General features: G+C 47.7%; 1 protein-coding gene and 1 pseudogene across 8 annotated transcripts in view; both read right to left on the bottom strand.

The window, feature by feature from the left end:
- st3gal3a (ST3 beta-galactoside alpha-2,3-sialyltransferase 3a) overlaps positions 1-27,444 on the bottom strand; it is a 1,052,507-nt gene that overhangs the window by 103,471 nt on the left and 921,592 nt on the right. The window lies entirely within an intron of this gene.
- Positions 13,055-14,034, bottom strand: LOC140426184 (transcription initiation factor TFIID subunit 12 pseudogene; annotated as a pseudogene).

Raw genomic sequence — 27,444 nt, 5'->3', positions numbered from 1 at the left:
ATTTCTGCCCTGCTCCCAGATTAACTGTTCCACAGTTGAATAGGTGCTGTGGGGAATACATGGGGAAGGATCATAAATTTGTCAATAAGAAAATAACAAATTAATTTAAAGTTCTGAACTTTTGAATATTATTGGCAATAATTAGCTGTCAGGATTTTTAGGAAGAAATGTACTTTCAGCTCCTTTAAGTTCATCAATTACAGTTTGGCATGGATTCAACTACCACAGCAGGATGCTTTCACTTTCTCCCTGCCCTTACCCCCACACAACAAATTATTGGAGCCTCCCTGTTTAAAATAAACTGATGGCTTGTATTTGCTGCAAAATATTTGGTGTGCCAAGGGGAAAGGACAGGAAAGTGGGATTAATTGGATATTTTTCAAAGAGCCATCACAGACACATTAGGTTGAACGGCCTGCTTCTATGCTGTATATACAGTTCCATGTCATAAAGAAAACATTCTTCTTCATTTAAAATTTCTCTGAACTAAAATTCTCCAGAGCCTTGGGGATGTCATTTTACTGTGCAGTGGCAACAAGTTGGAGGCGGGGCCCCCAGTAAAATGGTGGTGACAAGATAGAAGCAGAACTTGAACACTGAAGCGGCATGGTGGTTAGTGTTGCTGCCTCACAGTGCCAGGGACCCGGGTTCGATTACAGCCTTGGGTGACTATCTGTATGGAGTTTGCACGTCTCTCCGTGTCTGCATGGGTTTCCTCCGGGTGCTCAGGTTTCCTCCCACAGTCCAAAGATGTGCAGGTTATGTGGATTGGCCATGATCAAAATGCAAGATTACAGGGATAGGGCGGGGAGTGAATCTTGGTAGGGTGCGCTTTTGGTGGGTTGGTACAGTTTGATGGGCCAAATTGCACTGTAGGGATTCTATGGATCTTCCAGCGAACAGTCGCAGATACTTACCTTGGTTGAATCAGCAGTTCAGGAACTGCAGTTCCTGGTATGCCTGAGGAATTCTGTGCACCAGCCAATCAGGAAATGGCCATACATGCACAGTTTATCTGTCTTAAGTTAGTAACCGGTCCTGCGCATGTGTGCAGAAGTAAAGGAAGCAGTGAAATAATGGGCCAGGTGACCTCAACCAGAACAGCATTCAAGAGAAGGTATTCCAGGGAGAAGGTTCCAGAAGAAAGTCCCAGGCAGGGTCAAAGACAGGGATCAGAGATAGATCCCACGGAGTCAGGATAAATGAAAAAGGATCCAATTTAAAGAAAGAGTGCGGAGAACAAACTTGAAGGAAAGCAGGTGCTGAAGATCCAAAGGAGGCAGCCAAACGTTGGTAACTCCTTGCAGCCAGCCTTCTGGAGTAGTGGTGTTCTGCTTAGCATGACTGAAGATCTGAAATTGTGCGTGAAGGGTAAAACTCGAGTGTCATTGGAGATCCAGGGGAAAGGATCTCAGAAGGTGAGATTGAAACCTTGTGAGGTGGGTATTGTTGAAGCCATCAAGTGGGAGCACCTTTTGGAGAGAATTCCTGGCAGGTTCTTCAAATGTGGAGATTAGAAAACCTTATGAGAATGACAAAGTTTCAGTGAGACCAGTTAGCTCACATTGTGACAAGATTGTGTTGTTGAGAAAGCCACAGTATCTGCTTTGGTCACATCTGTCATTTACGTTGACGTGTCGAACCACAGTCTGTTAGTTGGTATATATGTACCACATACTTACCTTGAATATTAGAACATAAGATAGATATGGTAAATTGTTATTTCTTTCCAGGTTTGCATGTATCTGTAAAGTCATAGCTGGGGTAAAGGGGTAATGTGATTTGAATCCTTTTTGTGTTTTGGTACTGAGATCTTTACAACTTTTCTGTCTTGTTTGATATAGTTCATTCATTTGGTTAATTAATTTCTTTTTTCTCATGTTAAAAGTTAATCAGCTGACTCCTGTGAATTTGTGCAGTAACTTTCCTCCATGGTTTAAAGCCAGGTTCCCCTTTGGAATCTGACTTGTCTAGTAGTAACATCTGTTGGGATGGTAACAACAAGCAAAGAGAACAATTTTGAAGTGGATTTTAAATTTTCCCTCGGATTTATGGGTTCCACAGAGCATTGGTAGCCCATTTGCTTGAAGGAGGTGAGAACTTGGCAGCTAGTGAGTGTTGGCTAGAAGTGACAGCTGCACGGTCAAACAGGCAGGCTGAGGATCAGCTAAGAAAATGTTTGAATATTTGGAGGTATTGCAGAGCGCGAAACCATAGCGGGGAACTTTTTGGAAGTGTGTCTTCCAGATCCACTGCTGTGAGTGCAAGTAGCATTGGGGCGGGGAGGGAGGGAGAGGCGGTGGTAGTTGAGAGGCATTGAGCCTCAAAGCCTTCACATTTAACACCTCTGCACTGAGTTTGACTCCTTCAGTGAGAAGGAGAATGGGAAAGAGAGACAGTTTAACTATTGAGTGCAGCTGCAATGGCCAGAGGATCACTGGCACCATGAGGGTATGATGGGACATGGACCAGGAAGGTGCATAGGGGGCTAACGGTCACAGAAAGCATGACCCAGATAAAGGGGTTGACCGACAGAGTCTTGATTCATGGTGATATTGGAATGGCAGTGTCTAAGAAGACTGTGTTGTCCTGGCAGGTGGCAGCGAAGCGTTGTGAAATGCTGGAAGAAGCATTGAGGCTCCTGGGATGTGATGGCTACCCACTGCCTGTGATGGTGCTGGGGTTTGGCTTTTACTCCTCAGGTCATTCCAGGGATCATCTGGAGACATATGTGGGATTGTCCAGTCAGCAGTCCATTGTTGCATTAATCAAGTAATGGATACCATGCATTAGATAACAAGGCAATATATCAGATATCGCACTGATGAGGCCAGTGAGGCCCGAAAGGATGATAGAATTGGAGCCAATCAATGGATTCTCTCAGGCACAGAAGATAGTTAAATGCATGCAAGTGGTCATTCAAGACTCCTGCAGAGCAGCCAGATGCATTCATTAACAGGAAAGCATTCCACTCACTGAATGTGAAAATAGCATGCAGGTTCTGGTGTATCTTACATCCTGAGACAGTCCCATGTGCTTTAACTCTTCAGGCTCCCCAAACACCTTTGTGGATGTCTACTTGGTGACAACGGATATATACTGAAAACATTGCTGCTTAACACCTGTGCAGAACCCCATCAACAATCCAGAGGACATTAACAACCACTGCCATCCCACTACAAGTACAACCACCAAATAGGTCACTGGTCTGTTGAAAATGAGGTTCCGGTGCCAGGATGGATCAGAGGGAGCCTCCAATGTGTCCCATCAATGATCTCACATTTTGTAGTGGAATGTTGAACTCTGCACAATCTGATGCTCCAGGGGAGAGCTGCATTGGAGATGGACAGCCACATTGAGCATGAAGCTAGGTGGAAGGGGTTTTGAGTCCAGGTGGGCATGGAAATGCACATATGAGTCCCTTTGTCAACTGTGTAATTATCCAGGATCAGACACCCAAGATCTTGGCATGACCTGGTTTGGGACCGGTACCTTTTAAAAAAATTTGACAAAGTCTGAGATTCAAGATACCTACCAAGAGAAAAACTGCAAGATTCCCTGAGTTTTGAAGAAACAAAAATAAACTTTATGATACAAGGTCAGAAAGATAAAGCAATTTACAACATCTATCTTATAGAGCACTCCGATGTTCAGGGTTGAAATTAGATACATTCAAATTAACAGGTAAACTGTGACCTAACACACCATGCTGCAAAGTAAATGACAGATGTGACCAAGTCAGATCCCATGGATTTCTCAATAACCCATCCAGACACATAAAATACTGTTAGTCAACCAATCTCATTGAAACGCAGTCTCTCTCATGTGGGATTCCAGTCTCCACCTTTGAAGATGTCACCTTGGAATTCTCTCAAAAGGTTGTTCCAAATCAGATGACTTCAACGTCAGCCGACTTTGCAGGTTTTAATTTGATCTCCCAAAACTCTCCATTCCCTGGATTCTCAAGTCTTCATTCCAGCACCAACTCACAAGCAAAACCTCAGCTCTTTGGCCACCCAGAGCAGAATATGGCTGCTCCAAACACTTTGCCCCAGTAGCCCACAGTACAGAGTCACAAACCTTCTACTGTCTTCTTAGATCGTCAGGGTTTCTCCCTGAGTCCCCCCCTTAAAATCTGCCAACTACAGCCCTTTTTCTGCTTATAACCTCTTGCGCTGCTCTTCTTTCTTTCTTCTTAACTGGGGCTTCTCCCTGACTGGAACTCCTCTTTAGGGCCTCTTCCTGTCCCCTGTTTGCGACTCTCCTCAATTATGGTGTCCCGTTCCCGAGTCACCAAATCAGAGTTTGGCACCATTTTCTTTTTACACTGCAGAGCTCAACCTCGGCCCAAAGAACTAGGTAATTCCGGATTGCGCATGCGCAGAAACTCCCGTGGTCTGATAGGGCTTGGAGTTCCCTTCGTCCCGCTCAATGAGAGGCAAGTCAGATTTCATAATAGGCTTATCTTGTATGCCAGGGAAACACATGACTCATTCAGAAGAAAACATTTTTTCTGAGATACTCTTAAACATCCTTGGAAGTGATTCTCTCTTCTCCCTGAGGTAGGCTTGATGTCCTTATGTCACTGTCTGTGCGGAGTTTGCACGTTCTCCCAGTGTCTGCATGGGTTTCCTTCAGGTGCTCCGGTTTCCTCCCACAAGTCCTGAAAGACGTGCTGTTAGGTGTCTTGGACATTCTGAATTCTCCATCAGTGTACCTGAAAAGGTGCCGGAGTGTGGCGACTGGGGGATTTTCACAGCAAGTTCATTGCAGTGTTAATGTAAGCCTACTTGTGACACTAATAAAGATTATTATTATTATATTATTAAAAGCGGCCTGCTCCAACCCATCCTCGGTAGCACGTTGGCACAGTGGTTAGCACTGCAGCCTCACATCACCAAGGGTTCAATTCTGGCCTTGGGTGACTGTGTGGAGTTTGCATGTTTTCCCCATGTCTGCTTGGATTTCCTCCAGGTGCTCCGGTTTCCTCCTAAGGGCCCCGATTAGGTGGATTCGCCATGTTAAAATTGCCCTTTAATGTCCAGGGATGTGCGGGTTATGTTATTGGGATAAGGCAGGGTGGATGGAGGAGTGGACCTGGGTAAAGTGATCTTTCTGAGGGTCGCTGCAGACTCGATGGGCCGAAAGTCCTCCTTCTGCACTGTAGTGATTCTATGATTCCATTGCTTCCGCTTCCACTGATGACATGACAATTATGAATGTCACATCACCTTCCATTCCTCTCCTTTCCCCAATTGCAAGCCTGCTTCTCCCTCAGCCATGTGTCACTTGTCTCTAACCCAGCTGTGCTCACCAGTCTTTGAAACTTTACCAGCGGGATTCTCCGACTCCCCGCCGGGTAGGAGATTCCCCGGGGGACGGCGCGAATCACGCCCCACCGCATTCTCCGGTGCCGGTTTTCGGGCGGGGGCGGGGTTCACGCCACGTCCCTTGGGGGCCGTTGGCAGTGGCCTCCTGGCAATTCTCCGGCTGAGCGGCCGTCCGTTTTTGGCCAGTCCTGCCGGCATGGGTTAGACATGGTCCCACACGGCGGGCTGGCAGCTAAGTCGGCTGGGGCGGTCCTCGGAGGGGCGTGGGGGGATCCGACCCCGGGGGGGGGGGGGAGCCCCCATGGTGGCCTGGCCCGCGATCAGGGCCCATCGATCTGCGGCCGGTTCTGTGCCGTAGTGGCACTCCTTCCTTCCGTGCCGGCCCCTGTCGGCCTCCGCCATGGCCGGCGTGGAGAAGACAACCCCCTGCACATGCGCCAGAATACACCGGTCAGTCTGCTCATGTGCGGAGCCATGCTGGCGGTTCCGCGCATGCGCGACATCATGCCGGCCCTTTGGCGAATGCGCAAATTCGCACAGTCCCTTCGACGCCGGTGGAGCGGCACCAACCCCTCTGGCGTCCACCTTGCCCCCAGAAGTGCGGAGAATTCCGCACTTTCGGGGGCTGTTGACGCCAGAGTGGTTGGCGCCGGTTCTCCCACCGTCATGGGGCTTAGTCCCCTGAAAGGAGAATCCCGCCACATTTCAACATTGCACAACTCGAAGGCCTGCTGCAAGCAGGCGTTCAGTCTTGTCAATGCTGTGCTCACCTCTGACCAACGTGTCGTAACTTTGTGTCTCAATATAGATGCTTGTCTCTGGTCATGCCCAATGCATGAGTCAGCCACCTCGCGTCATCGCTCATGGATGACATTTAAGACATTCAGTGCTGTGGGCTTGCATTTAAGAACACTACACATCTTTCCAGTGCGCACCAGATAATTGAAACACTTCTGGCACTATGTGCATGTTTGTACCACCATCCCATGCCTGCTCAGCTCCTTACACACCTCCAGCCGTGCCTTCATGCTGAAACCTGCTGGCCTTCTCCTCCCATTCACTGTGAACAGTAAAGCTCGGTTTCCTCCCTTCTAAAGGAGCACCTCCCAAGGAGCAGGCACTTTTCCCCAGGGTGGAGGGGTCAGTCACCAGGGGGCATAGGTTTAAGGTCCCTGGGGCAAAGTTTCGAGGAGATGAGCGAGGTAGATTTTTTACACAGAGTGGCGAGGGCCTGGAATGCGCTGCCAGGAGAAATTGTGGAAGCAGATACATTAACGGCATTCAAAAGGCATCTCGACAAGTACATGGATAGGATGGGCATAGATGGGTACGGCACTAGAAAGTGCTGAGGGTTTTGCTAAGGTTGTATCATGACCGGTGCAGGTTTGGAGGCCCGAAGGGCCTGTTTCTGTGCTGTATTGTTTGAGGAATCAGTGAACGGTGGAGCCATCCTTCCTTGCCTTCACCCATTCCTCTACAGCCTCCCATGTTTTGCATCCCTCCCAATGCCTTCTGTAGGCATACAAAGTATGAAGGCTGCACGCTGGCCTTTAAAAATGGCACTTTTCATCCAATCTGCCAATTCAACCTTCGCCTGCCATCTGTTGTGGCTAGTTCCTGCACCTGCCACACATTAACTGGTGGGTAGATTGCTGATGAAGTCGCACCAGAGTCCTATGTGGCCGTGTGACCCAAATTTGATCCTGGCATTGGGATTTCCTCTCATTCGACAAAATCCAACCCATGGTATTTTCTTAATTTAAGATTTGAAATAGTGAGATGTTATAGTGAACTGTATAACATAAGTCATCTAAATGTAATCACTGGAATCAGAAGGTCAGATATGGAGAAGAGTTGTAGTGTTGGTGACCTCATCAACTAAATTTTGAGGGTGATACTTTACCGTGATATCACGCAAGGCAGGGTTGGATGTTGCGAACAGATCAAGAATACAAGCAGTAATCAGCTGTGACTACAAATGAAAGCATTACTTCTTTCCCCAGACAATTTCCTCCCTTTTTACTGATCTACACATTCCATGCTCCAAATGAAACTGAACTGCCAGTTTTAGGGCTGTTGTGTTCGGTGTTCGTTGTCTAGCAAGGAATCTACAGAACTGCTGGTGACTTGTCCAAACCAGGATTTTTATTAAGGCACAGGTGGTAAGTTAATGATCATATACAGAGCAAATTATCATAGAGATTCTTTAGACTCCCCTGGAACTCCCCGATGCACGACTGTTCTCATGTATGTCTTACAACCCTCTGAGGATCACTGGATCGGCCCTGATTTATATCTGATGCCACCTACTGGTGGGAGGTCACACTGCTGCATACATAGTCATCTGCTGGTGGGCGGTCACACTGCTACATACATGGCCATCTGCTGGTGGGCGGTCACACTGATGCATACATGGCCATCTGCTGGTGGGAGGTCACACTGCTGCAGACATGGAAATGTTATCTACAGGCATATTATCACAAGGGCCATTTCAAACCAGTTCAGCTTGAGATGAACAGGATTGGACATGTGATGATTCACCAATTGATTTTCCTACATCCTGTAAGGATTGCAGTCAAGAAAATTAGCAATGTTGAGACTGTGGACATGGAATCATATTCCAACATTGTGCACCAAAACTTTGGATCATAGATATTCTGTATCAACAGGAAACAAAGCATCTTAAATTTTCATCTGGATGACTGCTTTCTTTCTAATTTCCACCACTATGATTCCAAGCTTTCTTTTTCTTAGAAATCTTGAGGTAGATACATTTTAAAAAAACACTAACATGTAACATACTTGATGAGTGATGGGAATGAGGCATATAAAATAAAAACAACCAGCTCTTGTTCTCAAACCATGCCAGAAAAACTGCCGGCCAACAAATCAACTACCCAGGCATGCTACCTGTGTTGCTGTAAGACTAATATATTCATTTTGAACACAAGAGGCGAGGTTCTCCCGAATCGGCGGGATGGCCCAACGCCGGCGCAAAAATGGCGCGAACCACTCCGGCGTCGGGCTGACCAGAAGTAGCGGAATTCTCTGCACTTCCGGGGGCTAGGCCGGCGCCGGAGGGGTTGGCGCCGCTCCAAAGGGACTGCGCGAGTTAGCGCATGCGCAGAACCGCTGGTGTGGTTCAGTGCATGCGCAGACCGGCCAGTGTATTCTGCCGCATGCGCAGGGGGGTGTCTTCTCCGCGCCGGCCATGGCAGAGCCCTCGGGGCGCGGAAGGAAGAAGTGCCCCCACGGCACAGGCCTGTCCGCAGCTCGGTGCACCCCGATTGCGGGCCAGGCCACGGTTGGGGGCCCCCCCGGGGTCGGATCCTTCCGCGTCTCCCCGAGGACCACACCAGCCAACTTACCTGCCAGGTCCAATCCACGCCGGCGGGACTGGCCAGAAACCGACGCCCGCTAGGCCCATCGGGGCCCGGAGAATTGCCGGGGGTCTGCTGCCAACGGCCCCCGACCGGCGTGGTGTGATCCCCACCCCCGCTCGTAAACCGGAGAATACTGGAATACTGCAGCCAGCGTCGAAGCGGGATTCAGGCCCCCCCCCCCCCGGGATTCTCCCGCCCGGTGGGGGGTCGGAGAATCCTGCCAAAAGTGGTTTGGATGCATCTCTTGCAAGGTCTAAGATCCCAATGAATAACAAGTGATACAACATGATTAATCTAGGACAAAGGTTCGGCACAACATCGTGGGCCGAAGGGCCTGTTCTGTGCTGTATTTTTCGATGTTCTATTCCTGACAGAATTATATTCGTTCTCTGTGCATAAAGTTAGTATAGTCGTGCTACTCTAATAGAAAAAAACTTTACTTTCATTGCTCCAGGGCCCCAGATTCGATTCTGGCTTGGGTCACTGTCTGTGCGGAGTCTGCACGTTCTCATTGTGTCTGCGTGGTTTTCCTCCGGGTGCTTCGGTTTCCTCCCACTAGTCTCAAAAGATGTGTCGTTAGGTAATTTGGACATTCTGAATTCTCCGTGTGTGTACCCGAACAGGCGTTGGAATGTGGCGACTAGGGGCTTTTCACAGTAACTTCATTGCAGTGCAATGTAAGCCTACTTGCGACAATAAAGATTATTATTATTATTGTTGTGTGCTAACACTACTTTTACAAAGGTGCAACTAAAATGGCAGACACTGTGGGCGGGATTCTCCCAGACCGGGGATCCCCGCAACCGGGCCACGCCGTCCCGACACGCAATTCTCCGCGGAGTGGAGAATCAGTGCCATTGGAGCCGGCGCGTTTGCCGCAGCACCAGTCGTGGGCCGCTGTACGCAGCCAGTCCGCCGATTCTCGGGCCCAACTGGGCCGAGCGGCCGCTCTAAAAAGGCAGAGTCCTGCCGGCGCAGTCCACACCTGGTCGCAGCCAGCGGGAACTCTACGCGCAGGGTTGGGGGGCAGCCTGTGGGGGGGGTGCTCTGACCCCAGGGGGGGCCTCCGATGGGGCCTGGCCCGCGATCGGGGCCCACCAATCGGCGGGCCGGCCTCTTGCTCCCCGGGCCTATTTTCTTCGGCACCGACCCCTGAACTCCCGCGCCATGTTGCGTCGGGGCCGGCGCGTTGAGGGAGGCCACCACGCATGTGCAGGTTGGTGCCAGCGCCACTGCGCATGGGCGGATCCCGCGACACACAGTTCACGCCGGGATGGGAGGCTGGAGCGGCGTGAACCGCTCCAGTGCCGCAGAATCGGTACTCCCAGCGGCCCGTTCGCGACGGCGTTTCCGACGGCGTGGACACTCTGCCGCCGAATGGGAGAATCCCGCCCTTTTGACAGCAAAATCCACAGGCCGCCTGCCCACAAGTAACTCATCTCTTTCATTATAAAATGCTACAATTTTGATATATTGCATTTAGTTATTAATCTTTGTGTAGGGATAAATCCTAGCTATTAAAATACCTTCATAACTGTGTAATACATGGATGCAAAAAATTATTACTCAATGCAAATGTACAGAGTATGTAGAATTACAGAAATTTATAGAATCTTATATATTTAGTATTCTGAAGATTGTGTTCTAGCCAACAAATCGATATTTTGTGTAATTGAAAAGATCAAAACCCGATTATTTCAATAATCGCTGAAAGATTCAGGAGATGCCCTCTCTAGAAATGTAAAGTGTTTCAGCACCAGGATCCAAAATTTCTATTACAGTCTTTGATTGGATGCCTCCTGAATCTATCCAAATGATTATTAAGATAATCTGGTCTTGATCTTTTCAATCACAATTATTGATTTGGTTACAATCTATGACGCTGACTGCTTTTGAATCGTTGGGAGAATTAAATCATCAAGATTATCCTCATTTAGGACATGTTCTGCACAAACAACAGCATTATTAATGTTCTCCTCAGCAATACATAGGGAGCGGCAGAGATCATTTTCATCTCAGCTTTCTATGGTAAATGGATAAATCATTCAATACAATGCATGTCACAATAATAACTTTTTTAGCTGGTTTTATTCAGGTCCCTTTTGTTTCACTACTATACATATGCAAGTTGTACTCTTTTATGCACTTCAATATATATATATTTTTCAACTAAAATAGTCTGGTTAGGTCCCACTATCTAGGAACATAGCCTAGGGCAGCACGGTAGCACAAGTGGATAGCACAGTGGCATCACAGTGCCAGTGTCCCGGTTCGATTCCCTGCTGGGTCACTATCTGTGCGGAGTTTGCACGTTCTCCCCGTGTCTGCGTAGGTTTCCTCCGGTTTCCTCCCACAGTCCAAAGACGTGCAGGTTAGGTGGATTGGCCATGATAAAATGCCCTTAGTGACCAAAATGGTGAGGAGGGGTTATTGGGTTCTGGGTTAGGGGGGGAAGTGAGGGCTTAAGTGGGTCGGTGCAGACTCGATGGGCCGAATGGCCTCCTTCTGCATTGTATGTTCTATGTACCTACACTGAGTACTGCCTACCCCCCACCCTGAGCCTTCAAGGATTAACAAGGGCACACACAAATTTAGTTCTCCTGTTGCCTGAAGAGAGCTGGGTGCATCATGTCACTCCCTCCACAGCAAATACAGAAATCAATCAGATCAGAGCACACTATCTAAAAAGAGCGGTCGGATTTTCGACCATACAGATGAATGGAGTAAAATTGAGCAGCTGTGCATGCTGGCCTGTCAATTCTTTGCTAATTGCTTTACCCAGATGATCCAGTGAACTTGTCGCAGACCTAGGAACTCTTCCCCACAAGTCGTATGTGAAATTACTATGCATACTTTGTGTACAAAATGTTTCAATGACAAGAAACACATGTCACTGCATGTACACAGAATCTAACATATATGTACAACTAAATTTATCCTGAAGGTACTCTGCTTCAGACTACGCATAATATAAATATATATTACAATAATAAAGAGCTGAGTTTATCAAAGCAATGATCACTCCTCAGTGAGACAGATGACATTTTCTCAGCTCAATCTCAAAAGTGCCAAAGCTGGTCATGGATGGCTCATTTCTGGAATTATGCCTGAAATGTATTTGACATTCAGCCAACATCTTTGAGCTAAGATGGTCATATTTTAAGACTTGCAAACAATGGGACTAAAAGCTGAATGAGGGCTTCCGGTGGCGGCTATGAAGGAGTAAGTCGTCTGGTCGGACTTTTGGACCTTTCCCCCCAAACTTTTAACGGACTTGAATTGCAGAACGGATGTCAGTTGCAATTCTCTACTGAATTCGGTGCATGGAGAAAAGGACTAGAAGTGTTCGTAAGGGCAGAAATAAGAAGACAGAGAAGACTTGGGCTGTAGTTGCAACAGGCGACAGCATGGCGGAGGGGCGAACCTCTGGCTTGTCGACCAGCAGTCTATGGAGCAGCTGATGCAAGTCAACCAGGAGGGCTTTGCTACGCAGAAACGGGACTGCTTGGACCCAATACAAGCGTTGATTGAGCGGCTGGAACTCAGGTTGGACGCCCAGGATCGGGCGATTCAGAAGGTGGAGAAGGCGCTGGCTGAGCAGGAGGAGCATCAGACCGCGGTGGAGATGGAGGTCGGAATGCTGAGGGACCAGCAAAAGAAGCTTCTGGAGAAGGTGGAGGACCTAGAGAATATGTCCCGCTGGCAGAACCTATGAATTGTCGGGCTCCCGGAGGGGTCCGAAGGAGCGGACGCTGGAGCATACGTCGTAGGCATGTTTTAGAAGCTGCTGAGGGACGAGGCATTCTCCCGGCCCTTGGAGGTGGATAGGGCTCACAGAGCACCTGCGAAGAAGCCGCGAATGGGAGATCCCCCGAGGGCTATGGTGGCGAGATTCCACAGGTTCTCGGATAAGGAACGTATTCTGTAGTGGGCCAAGCAGACACGGAGCTGTAAGTGGGACAGTAGCATCCTGCGGGTTTACTAAGACCTGAGCGTGGAGGTGGCCAGGAGGAGAGCAGGCTTTAATCAGATGAGGGCGATCCTTTTAAAAAAAAAGGTGAAGTTTGGACTGTTATACCCAGCCCGTCTCTGGGTCACGCATGAGGATCACCACTTTTACTTTGAGTCGCCTGAGGATGTGTTGGACTTTGCAAGAAAGAAAGGGCCGACGAAGTACTGAGAACTTTTAAAAACTTAGCTGCAACATTCGTGTTTCTGTTTTCTCTGTTTTGTTTCCCTGTTTTTGTAAAAGGTTTATCGTTTTGCTTGGAACCAGCAGAGGTATTCACGGACATCTTTTTTTTTTTAAGTTGAGTAATATTTTATTGGCAAAAATATACAAAGATATGAAAACCAACTACTTAACACTCCATATATCACACTAACCATTGATCAACAAAGAAACGTCACCTTTCCATACACACACCATCCACTTTGTACAAGTCCTTGTATTTTGTATTCAGGAAGGAGCATCAAGTACCCTTTTGCTACAGTATGTTGGTACCAATACAAAGCTATATCAGTTCATTTTCACAAAAAAACCAAACACACTGTACCACCCCTCGCAGGTTCCTCAACAGAAATGGAGGATAAGCCTGAGAATGTTTTGTCATGTTCAGAACTTTGTCGTAGAAATGATCTGTTCATCGATGCTTTACTTTTTGGTCGTTTTACGTATCAGTGCCATTCTCTGTTTGTGAGCTTCTGTTGTGCAGGCCTTCTTATACGGCCGAATTTCATCTGAACCAAATCCTGGTATCCACATGTTCCACTGGCGTTCAAGGTGCAGTTGAACATCCTTGACTTCCAGTGTGTTTGACTTGCGGTGATGTGCTAGTTGACATGCAGCACTCACTATACTTTCAATAAAATCATCAGCAATCTGTAAAAGCATTTCTTCAACATCTTCATCAAGTTGCTCATTTGGATCAATCTCACGCACCAGGTCCTGCAGCTTCTTCTTACTTAAAACCTGATTTCCTTCTGGACTCAGGTGTCCCCCTGAGCCTGGTGTTCCAGGTATCTTTACCACAGCAGTGCTATTAGCCATTGTATTTGGAGGTGGTGTGCTGGATGGGTCAGGTTTAATTGAGGGAAAATTTGTCAAATTTATTAGAGCTGCAGGTCCAAACTGGTTCATAATCTGTTGGGCTTTGGTCTTTAAATCATTAAGTTTCTCCAAATCCTGTTTCTGTTTGGGATTGTGGGGGCCGGGACCAATCAGTGCTATCTGAGAGTCTAGATCTTTAATCACATCAGCTACTGCTGTAGACCCAGATAATGAAGAGTTCATTGTGACATGCTGCCCAAGGAGCGAAGCCGCCTCATGCTCAGGGTGTGGAGCTCGTCCCGGATCAGAGCCGCCGCTTGGGGCCTGCCATCCTGACCCGGAAACACAGGCCTCATTCACGGACATCTTTAACCTGTCCCTACTCCACTCCGAGGTCCCCACCTGCTTCAAGAAGACCACCATCATACCGGTACCAAAGAAGAACCAGGCAACGTGCCTCAATGACTACCGACCAGTGGCCCTGACCTCAGTCGTAATGAAGTGTTTCGAGAGGTTGATCATGAAGCGCATCACCTCCATATTCCCAGAACGCCTTGATCCACTGCAATTCGCATACCGCTGCAACCGGTCCACATCAGACACCATTTCCCTGGCCCTACACTCATCCCTAGAGCATCTCGAAAACAAGGACTCCTACATCAGACTCCTATTTATTGACTACAGCTCCATAATCCCAGCCAAGCTCATATCAAAGCTCCAAAACCTAGAACTTGGCTCCCCACTCTGCAACTGGATCCTCGATTTTTTTTTTCCGGGGGGGCGGGGATATCCGCTCAGCGGGGGGTGGGGCAGGATTATTCATTCAGTGGGGGGCAGCAGGGTGGGGGGGGGGAGGGCATCTGCCCAGTGAGGGGGGGAGGGCCTCTGCCCAGTGCGGGGGGGAGGGCATCTGTCCAGTGCAGTGGGGAGGGCATCTGCCCAGTGCGGGGGGGAGGGCATCTGCCCAGTGCGGGGGGGAGGGCATCTGCCCAGTGCGGGGGGGAGGGCATCTGCCCAGTGCGGGGGGGAGGGCATCTGCCCAGTGCGGGGGGAGGGCATCTGCCCAGTGTGGGGGGGGGCATCTGCCCAGTGTGGGGGGGAGGGCATCTGCCCAGTGCAGGGGGGAGGGCATCTGCCCAGTACGGGGGGGGGGGCCATCTGCCAAGTGCGGGGGGGGGGGGGAAGGGCACCTGCCCAGTGTGGGGGGGGGCACCTGCCCAGTGCGGGGGGGGGGGGGCGCATCTGCCCAGTGCGGGAGGGGGGGGGCGCATCTGCCCAGTGCGGGTGGGGGCATCTGCCCAGTGCGGGGCGGGGGGGAGGGCATCTGCCCAGTGCGGGGGGAGGGCATCTGCCCAGTGCGGGGGGGCGGGCCGGTCTCCACCATGGCGGAGGCAGAAGAGACTCCCTCCACTGCGCATGCGCGGGGATGCCGTGAGCAGCCGCTGACGCTCCCGCGCATGCGCCGCCTGGCAATGTCATATCCGCGCCAGCTGGCGGGGCACCAAAGGCCTCTCCCGCCAGCTGGCGGGGCGGAAATCAGTCCGGCGCGGGCCTAGCCCCTCAAGGTTAGGGCTCGGCCCCCCAAGATGCGGAGTATTCCGCACCTTTGGGGCGGCGCGATGCCGGACTGATTTGCGCCGTTTTTGACGCCGGTCGGCGGACATCGCGCCGATTACGGAGAATTTCGCCCCTTGTCTATTTTGTTGTTGTTTCTATACCAAAAATACCTCAAAAAAATGTTTATTAAAAAAAAAAGAAAAGCTAAATGAGCATAACATTTACTTTCCAAGCGATGTCCCTCCTTGATTTAGTGTCAGATTTTGTTTCAGCAGAAACCTTCATTTCCCTCTGAAGTCTGCATACAATATGGGTTTGCCTGACATCATGTGAGCTAAACCGGCCTCATTAGCTCTATTGGCTTGATAGCTGGTTCGTGATGCAACGTGGGTTCAATTCCCGCATCAGCTGCGGTTATTCATGAAGGCCCTGCCTTCTCAACCTTGCCCCTCACCTGAGGCGTGGTGATCCTCAGGTTAAATCACCTCAAGTCAGCTCTCCCCTTCAAAAGGGGGAAGCAGTCTATGGTCATCTGGGACTTCATCTCACCGTACCTGCCTAATGCCTAACGTCAACTAACTGGTTATTGACTCAATGCTGATTGGCTTCATTGCAGAAGGAGCTGTTCTGGTATCAGGGGGAGCAAATCAGCTGCCAATTGTACCAAAAGTTCAAATCCTGGTCACCCTGTTTCAGTGACAAACCAGCCCATAGGGCGGAATACCAAATCTGAAAAAGATTAAAAAGGAAGGCACGAGGAATCAATTTGTAGTGAGCGGATAACACATAGCATGAAAGCATGGAAGATTGTAGGAGGAACGAAAGTCAGAGGTTAGGAAATAATAAGTAAGGAGGCGACTGTGCAAAGAGTCCCAATTTCAATATTGGGGAACTTGGTGAATAATTGGCAAGATCACCATAAAAGTCATTAATGTTAGACGTTTTAGTTGCTGTGAAATGAAGAGTCTAAAGTTCTTGTTCCTTTTCACCAAACACCATTTATTTCACTTCCACAGCCTCTGCACAAAACTCTTAACAACACACCACCTGACAGAGGCCACCTGACAGAGGCCACCTGAAGCCCCTTTACATATGTGTCAATTAATGGATACTTAACATAAATGAGACAACTAATTGCAATGTCTCTTAACCCATTACTTAACAATTAACGCCTGCAATTTCTCTGAGATTCTCCTGACCTTCCTCTGTAACTTTGCCAGCATCTCAGAGAAATGGAGGAAACCAGCTCTGCTGATCCTAGGGCAGCCAATTAGGAGGCTACACCTGCTGAGCTGGCCCTTCTGCACACACTTGCAGGCTTAGGGAAGTCATTGGGAATGAGGGGGGAAAGCTCTCTACTGTTGGAGTCATATTTAGCACAAAGGAAGATGGTTATCGTTGTTGGAGGTAACTCATCTCAGATCCTAGGACATCACTGTCGGAGTTCCTCAGGCTCAACTATCTTCAGTTGCTTCATAAATGATCTCCCCTCCATCATAAGGTTAGAAATAGGATTTTCTTCCCTCAACATTGTACAATGTTCAGCACCATTAGCAACTCCTCAGACACTGAAGCAGTCCATACCCACATGCAGCAAGACCTGGACAATTTTCAGGCTTGGGTTGATAAGTGACAAGTAACTTTCACACCACACAAGTGCCAGGCAATGACAATATCCAAGAAGAGAGAATCCAACTATATCCCCTTGATATTCAAGTGTATTAACATTGCTGAATCCCCCACTATCAACATCCTGGGGGTTACCTTTGACCAGAAACTGAACTGGACTAGCCATATAAATACTCTGGTTGCAAGAGCAGGTGGACAGTAACTCACCTCCTGACACTCCAAAGCCCGTCCTTCATTTACAAGATAAATCTCCACTTAACTGGATGAGTGCAGCTCCAAAACACCCAGTACAACACTTAAAATATTGTGTCTTCAAGTATTTGAACAGGAAAAGAGTAACTAAAGGAAAACAAAGAAATGGCAGAGGCATTGAAAGGGTATTTTGTGTGTCTTCATGGTAGAGGACCTAGAAAACTTCCCAAAGATTCTTGAAAATCAAGAAGTGATGGCGAGGGATACAATCACCATCACCAGGGAAAGAGTGCTTGAAAAAATATTAGGTCTAAAGGCTGACAAGTCTCTTGGACCAGAGGCTGACAAGTCCCTCGGACCAGATGGCCTGCATCGTAGGGTCTTAAATAGAGTGGCGGCACAGAGAACAGATGCATTGGTTGCAATCTTATAAAATGCCTTAGATTCTGTAAAGGTCCCGGCGGATTGGAAAATATCTAATGTTGATACAAGAAAGGAGGGATGCACAAAGCAGGAAATTGTGGGCCAGTCGGCGTAGAATCTGTCATAAGGAACATGTTAGAATCCATTATATAGCAGGATACTTAGATAATTAAGAATTGATCAGGCAGAGCCAACTGTGAAAGGGAAATCGTGTTAGTTTTTTGACAAAGTAACATTTGAGGTGGATAAAGGGGAACTGGTAGATGGGGTTTTCTTCGACTTCCAAAAGGTTTTCACATCAAACGTTACTACAGAAGATAAGAGCGCTTAGTGGATGGGCTAACTTATTATCATTGGTAAAGGTTTGGTTGGCTAACAGAAAGCAGAGAGTAGGGATAAAAGGGTCTTCTTGTAGTGGCAACCTGCAATTCATAGAGTGCTACAACAATTAGTGCTGGGTCCTCAACCATTTACAATCTATATCAATGACTTGGATAAATGGAGTGAATGTATGTTAGCTAAATTTGATGACAGCAAGATAGTTAGAAAGGTAAATTGTCAAGAAGAAGTAGAGAGCCCGCAAAGGGAGACGGGTAGGTTAAGTGAGTGGACAAAAATTTGGCAGATGAAATATAATTTGAGTAAATGTGAACTTGTTCACTTTGGCAAGAAGACTAGAAAAGCAGTATACTATTTAAATGCAGATAGATTGCAGAACTCGGTACAGAGATACCTAGGACATGGATGACAAAAGTTAGTATGCAGTATAGCAAGTGATTAGGAAGACAAATGGAATGTTGGCGCTTATTGCAAGAGGAATAGAATATAAACGTAGGGACGTTTTACTACAACTGTGCAGGACTTTGGTGGGACCACATCTGGAACATTGTAAGCAGTTTTGGTCTACTTATTTATAAAAAAGATGTAATTACTTTAGATGCAGTTTAGAGAAGGTTCACTGGACTCATTCTTATGTTATGAAGGGGTTGTTTTATGAAGAAAAGTTGAACAGGTTAGGCCTACACCCAATGGAGTTTAGGAAAATGAGAGGTGATCTTATTGAAACATACAAGGTCTTGAGGGGACTTGAAAGGGTTTAATATTGTGACTGCAGAGAGAAATGTTAGACTAGAAATGGCAAGGTGGTCCGAGTTGAAAACCTGTTTCTGAGTCTCCAGCTATCACTCTTAAGGTACCAGTTTATATTGCACATGTAAGCTGTAATTCCAACACAATTTGTGAAAAAGTGCCCTTATCTGAAAGCCTTTCTAAAAGCCTCCTTCCTATCAGTGCTGTGACAAACTGTCAGCCAGAATCTGAGGGGAGAGAGCAATTTAACTTGGTAATTGACCAAAGACCTGTCATTGAGAATCATATTGATTCCAAGCCAGGAAAGTTCAAAACAGAAGTTAGATAAGAGAGAGAATTGAAGCCTTTTACAGTCAATTTAAAATCATTTCTGAACTTCCATACTGTGACATGACCTTCCTTGAAGTGACAAGATAGCACCACTGTGCTTCAAACACCAAGCCACAGTAGTGTGGTTTTGTAGATCAGGTTTACGATTTAATACCAAATTTTGATGCAGTTATTTCCCTCTGGGGATATATTTTCTTTACATTAAGGATACCAAGAGGAAAAGATCTGCAGCTGAGATCTGAAGAACAACTACCACAGCCAAATAAACATAATGAAAAGCTTGAAAGAAGAAGTTAAGACTTTCAGTTATAAGATACTAACCAGCATATTCAGAGCAGAAATGGGCATGAGTGGACCAAGATTTTACAATGCCAACAGCGACGGGATTAATGACGGGTGGGGGAACCATGTGGCGGGGGCTGAAAAATTGGTTTCCTGCTGACAGGAAATGACGCTTACCCAATTATCTGTGCCACCAGTGGAATATTATGGTCCGGAACGTGTACTCACCTGCAAGAAATTCTGGGGCAGCTTATGGAGATTGGAAGATGGAGGCTTCTGGCCATGGAACACCTTGTGCAGCAGTGGGTGGCGGAGAAGTGGATGGGGAGGAGAGGAATGAAGAGGTGCTGTGGGTGTGGAGACCTAGAGGGGGAAGGGGGAGGTTGGGGAGGGTAGGCGCAAGAGAAAGATGCTGCAGGGGCCGTGGAATGAGCGAGGTGGATTGGAGAGGGAAGGTGGGAAATGCAGTAATGAAATACAGGCAAGGGATGGAGGATTGAGAGTTATGCAGGTGTGAACAGGCATCATATGGCAGAGGGAAAAGGGGTTCAGAGGGAGGGATCTGTGTGTCACCTGATGCCCCGGGGGATGGTGAGTTAAAGTGGGAACCAGTAGGGTTGAAGGGTGAGGCTCCTGCGATGATGGATAAAGGGACAGAGAATTGTGGGAGACGACTCAAAAGTAAAACCAGATTCAGGGAATGGGCAGGGTGAGGGGGCACATGTCTGCTGTCACAGGGGTGGACTTTCAGGAAGATAGGGGATGTGGGCATTCATTTACATGGGACAGAGGGGGAGGGTTGTTTGGTGAGTTTGGGGAGGTATAAGGTCACACCAGATGGGTCAATGTTGCTGGCGGGGTGGGGAACACATGGGGGCAGGTTGGGAGGTGCTGCACGCAACCTGAAAAGTCACATGCGCCGTGGCATCTAGCAACAATCTAGAGCCTTGAGGTGGCGATCTCGAGATTGCATGGGAGCTGAGTCAGTTGAAGTGGCAGGTGAGCTCAACCAGACAACTGATGGGGAACCCCAGCAAGTAGTACTGACAATGCCAAGGCACTTTAACAGATGTGCGCATGAAGGGCAAAGGCTCAGTGTGCGCGAGAGGCTGCTTGAACAAGGTTCACAAAGAGCCCTGGTAAAGATCCTTGCCTTTTTGTACATGCATTATTCTGGGGTATATAGACTTAGCCAGGAGTGTCCCCCTGAAAATAGGAGGGGGGGGGGGCAGAGAAGGACTACGAATCACAGTTAAATGAACATTGACAATCATAATGCACCTGTATAACCACATGTGAAATAATGTCTTCTTAATCTCGCATTCTCTGCCACTTTTTCTCGTTGCTTCCCAACATCCGCAGCAGCGGTAGAGACAGCCTGCTCACCAGTTTGCCATGTTGTTTTGGATGACCTTGATAGCCGTCCTCTAAACACCCGAGGCCCTCTTACCTTGGCTGTGGGGAAGCTGATCTCTCTAAGGTCACAGGGGCTGAAGGTGAAGGGGTCAAAGGCAAGGTGGATTCTCATGGTTCAGAAACCCTCGAGATTCTTTTTTTTTTAAATATAAATTTAGAGTACCCAATTCATTTTTTCCAATTAAGGCGCAATTTAGTGAGGTCAATCCACCTACCCTGCACATCTTTGGGTTGTGGGGGCGAAATTCACGCAAACACGGGGAGAATGTTCCACGGACATTGACCCAGAGCCGGGATCGAACCTGGGACCTTGGCGCCGTGAGGCAGCTGTGCTAACCACTGCGCCACCATGCTGCCACCCTCAGAGATTCTTCAGCAGAGGTCCCTGGGGTGTCTGACAGCTGCTCCTCCTCCCTTTGGATGCCTGAGATCCCCTGGCTGACTCCTTGAGGAGAAGGAGCACTTGGAGGGAAGTCGAGGTGCCCTGTCCCCAGCTCAAGTAGTGACAGCAAGATCTCACTCACGGCTACAGCATCAATGGCTACAGAGGTGGGGTGCAGGTCTGTGTACATCTCGAACAGAAATTTGGAATCCTGCTGGATGAGGTTCTCTGTGACATTTGCCACACTCCCCGTGGATACCTCCACATGCGCACTGATCATAACAATTTCATCAGAGAGCACGCACACAGACTCTACAGCCACACGTGCTACTCTATTGAGGATCTCCACCACCTCTGCCTGATGTTCAAACCTCGTGCAGTATCTCAGGCAGGGATGATCCCAGAGGTTTGTCATCCAACTTGGATGCTGCAAATACCTCTTCCCCAGCAGTCCTCAGAGTGCCATGAGCTTGGCTGACCCTGCCTCCTCCTACAGCTGTCATGTTTCCATGAGGTGACCAGCAGAATGTGACATCCTGCCTGAACTAGACCTAGTATCCACCAAGTCCTGAGTCACTGTGTGGAATTTGTACATTTCCCCCCGTGTCTGTGTGGGTTTCCTCCGGGTGCCCCGGTTTCCTCCCACAGTCCAAAGATGTGCACGTTAGGTGGATTGGCCATGCTAAATTGCCCTTAGTTTCCAAAAAGGTTAGGTGGGGTTACTGGGATAGGGTGGAGATGTGGGCTTGTGTAGGGTGCACTGGCAAGAGCCGGTGCAGACTCGATGGGCCGAATGGCCTCCTTCTGCACTGTAAATTCTATGACATCATATCCACCACCTCCAACATCCATTCCCGCCACCACCCATGCACCGTGGTGAGAGCATGTACCATCTACAGGATGCATTGAAGCAACTCACCAAGACTCTTTCAACAGCTTCCTCTACTATCTAGAAATGAAATGAAATGAAATGAAAATCACTTATTGTCACAAGTAGGCTTCAAATGAAATTACTGTGAAAAGCCCCTAGTCGCCACATTCCGGCGCCTGTTCGGGGAGGCTGGTACGGGAATTGAACTGTGCTGCTGGCCTGCCTTGGCCTGCTTTCAAACCCCGCAATTTAGCCCTGTACTAAAGAAGGTCAAAGACAGCAGATGCAAGGGAATACCACAACCAGCAAGATCCCCTCCTAGCCTCACAGCATCCTGACTTGGAACAATATCCCAGTTCCTTCACTATTGCTGGATCTAAATTCTGGAACTCCCTCCCAAACAGCATTGTGGGTGTACCTATACCATGAACTGCAGTGGTTCAAGACAGCAGCTCACCATCACCTTCTGAAGGACAATTAGGGATAGACAACAAAAATGCTGGCCTAGCATTTAAAATAAATCGATAGACCAGGTAATAAAAGACTAAGAAAAGGACAAAGCACATCTTCAAGATAATTTGTTGTGTAAAGGCTGGCCCTCATGAACTCTAGTTATCATACAATAAACTTGATGGCCCGTATTTCTCAGTCAGTGGTGAAAACAAATGGCATTTGCGAGTTTCTTTGGGCTTTTCAGTGACAGCTTACAGTCACTAAGTGTCTTAAGAACAGGGACACAGAAAGCAACCGTGCATCTTTTCAGACAGATAGTGTGTCTCAGTGAGGATTCCTCAGAGTCTGAACCAGGAAGTGTAAATTAGAATATTCGATTCCATCTTAGATTATCCAAATATAAATAGCATGTAACATTGAATTGAGAAAGACAAGAGATAGGGAGTGAAACATAATGGGGGTACCCCACCCCACTCCATTTTCAGAGTCAGAAAAGATGGCGGGGCGGGGGAGAATCGAGGGGTAGTTTGAAAATGGTTTTCAAGCTGGAAGGATTTCCCCGTTCGAATATCCCCACCCTCGCCAGTGACTTGATGGGATTCCTGCCGTTCAATGACGGGAACCTCATTTGAATCAATTTAAATATATTTAGCACACCTCCTTGCTAGAAAATCCCCCCCCATGTACGGAAGTCCCCGCCCCCACTAGCGAACAGAATCCACCAGGGGCACCCAAGAACGTACAGCCCCCAGTGTGGGGTGTGGGGGGGGGGGGGGGGGGGGGGAGAAGAGGGTCACACTGGGCAGTGCTGGGGTGGAGTTTCCATGTCCATGTGGCCATTATTAAATTTTGATTACATCATTCTAAAGGCTGCCCCGGTCTATCAGGAGCACAGGTTGCTGGTGGGGCGGGCTCATTCAGAGCCGCTCCACTAGACTGATGTCGTGGCATCCACTTCCAGGATTTTGGTTTGATTACGTGCCAAAAAATGTGGCAGGTAAAAGTCAGCAGGGGAGCCGGCCTGAGCTAACACTTTGTCAAAAAATGAGAAAAGTCCACTCAATGTTTATAAAAGTTCTAGCAATAATGATGAAGGAATGAGTCTTCACAGTGAGAAGTTAATTTCAATGCGCCAGTGGTTACTTGGCAGTAACTGAGATGTCTCAGTGTCGAAAATTCACTTTATGGGCAAGCCCTAACTTTCTGTGTTATGCTTAATGGGCAAGTACAGCAACATCACACCTTACATATATTTCAATGTTGAGTCTCTTGTCGAAGTACTGGTGCAGGAACGCTTGTGGAGGAGACAGGTATATTGGACAGCAACTTCTGTGTTTCTATGTTTATTACATATATATAGTCATCAGGGGCGAAATTCTCCGGAAACGGCGTGATGTCCGCCGACTGGCGCCCAAAACGGCGCAAATCAGACGGGCATCACGCCGCCCCAAAGGTGCAGAATGCTCCGCATCTTTGGGGGCCGAGCCCCAACCTTGAGGTCGGCGCCGGACGAATTTCCGCCCCGCCCGCTGGCGGAAAAGGCCTTTGGTGCCCCGCCAGCTGGCGCGGAAATGACATCTTTACAGATCCAGAGATGGGGTAACCCCACGTTAAAGAGGTGTGAATTAAAGAGGTATGTCCTGGCTTGATGCAATTCACACCTCTTTAACCTGGGGTTACCCCATCTCTGGATCTATAAAGATTTAATCACCTGCTAATGGTCGCATTCCAAGCATTGTTTGGCATCTTTGAATTTGTCTATATATGTGTTTCTGGAACATACCTCTTCATTCACCTGAGGAAGGAGCAGCGCTCCGAAAGCTAGTGACATTGAAACAAACCTGTTGGACTTTAACCTGGTGTTGTAAGACTTCGTACCATACAAAGATAGGTGGAGGGGCAGGTAGTATGGAGGAGGTGGGGAGGCTGCAGAAAGATTTAGACAGTTTAGGAGAGTGGTCCAAGAAATGGCTGATGAAATTCAACGTGGGCAAGTGCGAGGTCTTGCACTTTGGAAAAAAGAATAGAGGCATGGACTATTTTCTAAACGGTGACAAAATTCATAATGCTGAAGTGCAAAGGGACTTGGGAGTCCTAGTCCAGGATTCTCTAAAGGTTGCAGGTTGAGTCCGTAATTAAGAAAGCAAATGCAATGTTGTCATTCATCTCAAGAGGCTTGGAATATAAAAGCAGGGATGTACTTCTGAAGCTTTATAAAGCATTAGTTAGGCCCCATTTAGAATACTGTGAGCAATTTTGGGCCCCACACCTCAGGAAGGACATACTGGCACTGGAGCGGGTCCAGCGGAGATTCACACGGATGATCCCAGGAATGGTCGGCCTAACGTACGATGAACGTCTGAGGACCCTGGGATTATATTCATTGGAGTTTAGGAGGTTGAGGGGAGATCTAATAGAAACTTACAAGATAATGAATGGCTTAGATAGGGTGGATGTAGGGAAGTTGTTTCCATTAGCAGGGGAGACTAGGACCCGGGGGCACAGCCTTAGAATAAAAGGGAGTCACTTTAGAACAGAGATGAGGAGAAATTTCTTCAGCCAGAGAGTGGTGGGTCTGTGGAATTCATTGCCACAGAGGGCGGTGGAGGCCGGGACGTTGAATGTCTTTAAGACAGAAGTTGATAAATTCTTGATTTCTCGAGGAATTAGGGCTATGGAGAGAGAGCGGGTAAATGGAGTTGAAATCAGCCATGATTGAATGGTGGAGTGGACGCGATGGGCCGAATGGCCTTAGTTCCGCTCCTATGTCTTATGGTCTTATGCATGGAGTAAGAAATTCAAATTTAACTATTAGGTGACAAAAATCTTTTACAATTGTGAGGTTTGAGTTATCATGTTTTAGGACTGCGTGTTTTAGTTTATAAGAGTGTGAGAGCGTGGATATGTATCTTTAAATTTCCATGATAGTAAATCAGGTTTCATCATAAATTGTTAAAGATCAGGGCGGCATGCGGCGCAGTGGTTAGCACTGGGACTGCGCCGCTGAGGACCCGGGTTCGAATCCTGGCCTTGGGTCTCTGTCCGTGTGGAGTTTGCACATTCTCCCCATGTCTGCATGGGTTTCACCCCCACAACCCAAAGATGTGCTAGTTAGGTGGATTGGCCACGCTAAATTGCCCCTTAATTGGAAAATAAAAATAAATGGATACTCTAAATTTATTTTTAAAATTGTGAAAGATCAAAGACTCAGACTTATTGAGAAGGAGGTGTCAGATATTTACATTTGAGGACAATTACAGCTGTTTCTAAGTCCACAATGAGAAGACCCTATGTTTCCTAATACCCAGAAAGATTTATCGATATCAAGGAAGTTGCTGGAAGTTGTCCTTTAGTTTTTAAGGTGAAAGACCATTGGAATCGGAGATACCCAATTGGCATTTCTACTTGGATACAAAGCTAACGTGTTTCCCTATTGCCATGGAGAGTCGGACAGAGGGAGCCAGTTTGAGAATAGGTTATAAGTTTCCCTATAAACCCAGAAATATTAGAGGGTAATTATAGCTCTGCTGGACCAATGTTTTGTTTATTTACTTGCCTCATTACCATCTAATTTACAACATCATCCCATGGATGGCACGGTAGCACAGTGGTAAGCACTGTTGCTTCACAGCACCAGGGTCCCAGGTTCAATTCCCGGCTTGGGTCACTGTCTGTGCGGAGTCTGCATGTTCTCCCAGTGTCTGCATGGGTTTCCTCCGGATGCTTTGGTTTCCTCCCACAAAGACGTGCTTGTTAGATGAATTGGACATTCGGAATTCTCCTTCAGTGAACCCGAACAGGAACCATGGTGTGGCGACAAGGGGATTTTAACAGTAACTTCATTGCAGTGTTAATGTAAGCCTACTTGACACTAATAAAGATTATTAGATTATTATTTCATTAATCCTTCTTTTCATCTTATCACAGACTTTCTCCTTTTGCTCTTTCCTCCCCTGCCACTTGCTTCAAGTATATTACACTTGCAGTGTTTTCCAAGTTCTACACATTGGTCACCAATTTGAAATGTTGGGTGAAATATAATCGAGCCTGCTGGAACAAGCATGATGGTAGGGATGGTAGAATTGAGGGCGGCTACCCATGAGATTTATGACATTGGGAAAGCTGTGCCCAAAAATATTGAAGTTGGGAATCCCACCCACCAACGGCAGAATGTCAATTAGGTTCATTAATGAGCAAATTAACACAAATTATACCTGAGCCTACCGCAAATTAGTGAGGGCTCAGGAGATTAAATGGAAGATGCATAACTCTCTTGCACCTTCCAAAGGTTGCTCAGCAAACATCGCTAATTTCTCTAAAAATCAGGGGTTACCCATTTAAGACAGAGAAGAGAAGAAATACTTTCTGTGTTGAGTGTGTTTGAAATTTTTCATCAAAAGGCAAAGTTAGATATACTCTTGATAAGCAAGGGGGTGAAAGGTTATTGGGAGTGAAGGTTATTGGGGCTAGGCAGGAATGTGGAGTTGGGGTTACAATCAAATCTGCCAAGATCAGAGAAACATAGAAAACAGGGGCAGGAGTAGGACCTTCGAGCCTGCTCTGCCATTCATTATGCTATTGTCTGGTCATCCAACTCAGTAATTTGTTTCCGCTTTCCCCCCATATCCTTTGATCTTACTGAATGGCGGAGCAGGCTTGAGCGGCCAAGTGAACCTACTCTGCTCCAAATTAGTTTGTTCGTAAAATGGGTATGAAGTGATACTCCCATCTCTAATACTGTCAGCGGGATTCTCCGTCCCACCAGTCCCGTTTCTGGCATGGCACACCCTCGCCAGCAGCGGGATTCTCCATTCCTGTAGCCGACAATGGGGTTTCCCATTGTGGGCCATCCCACGCTGTTGGGAAACACGCAGGCGTGGGTGTGCTGCTGGTGGGGCGGACTATCCTGCCGACGGAGAATCCCGCAGTGCATCTTCCAGCCCTCTAGCCATTCCTTTGTCATGTATCAATTTTTGACTAATCCTTGTTTTCAAATCCCTCTATGACCTTGCCCTTCCCTATCTCTAATCTCCTCCAAACCCATAAAACTGAGGTAT

The sequence above is a fragment of the Scyliorhinus torazame genome, chromosome 7, assembly GCF_047496885.1.
Source record: "Scyliorhinus torazame isolate Kashiwa2021f chromosome 7, sScyTor2.1, whole genome shotgun sequence".
Classification (NCBI taxonomy): Eukaryota; Metazoa; Chordata; class Chondrichthyes; order Carcharhiniformes; family Scyliorhinidae; genus Scyliorhinus; species Scyliorhinus torazame.
Note: the sequence above shows the minus strand (reverse complement) of the source record. Positions and strands in the feature narration are given on the sequence as shown.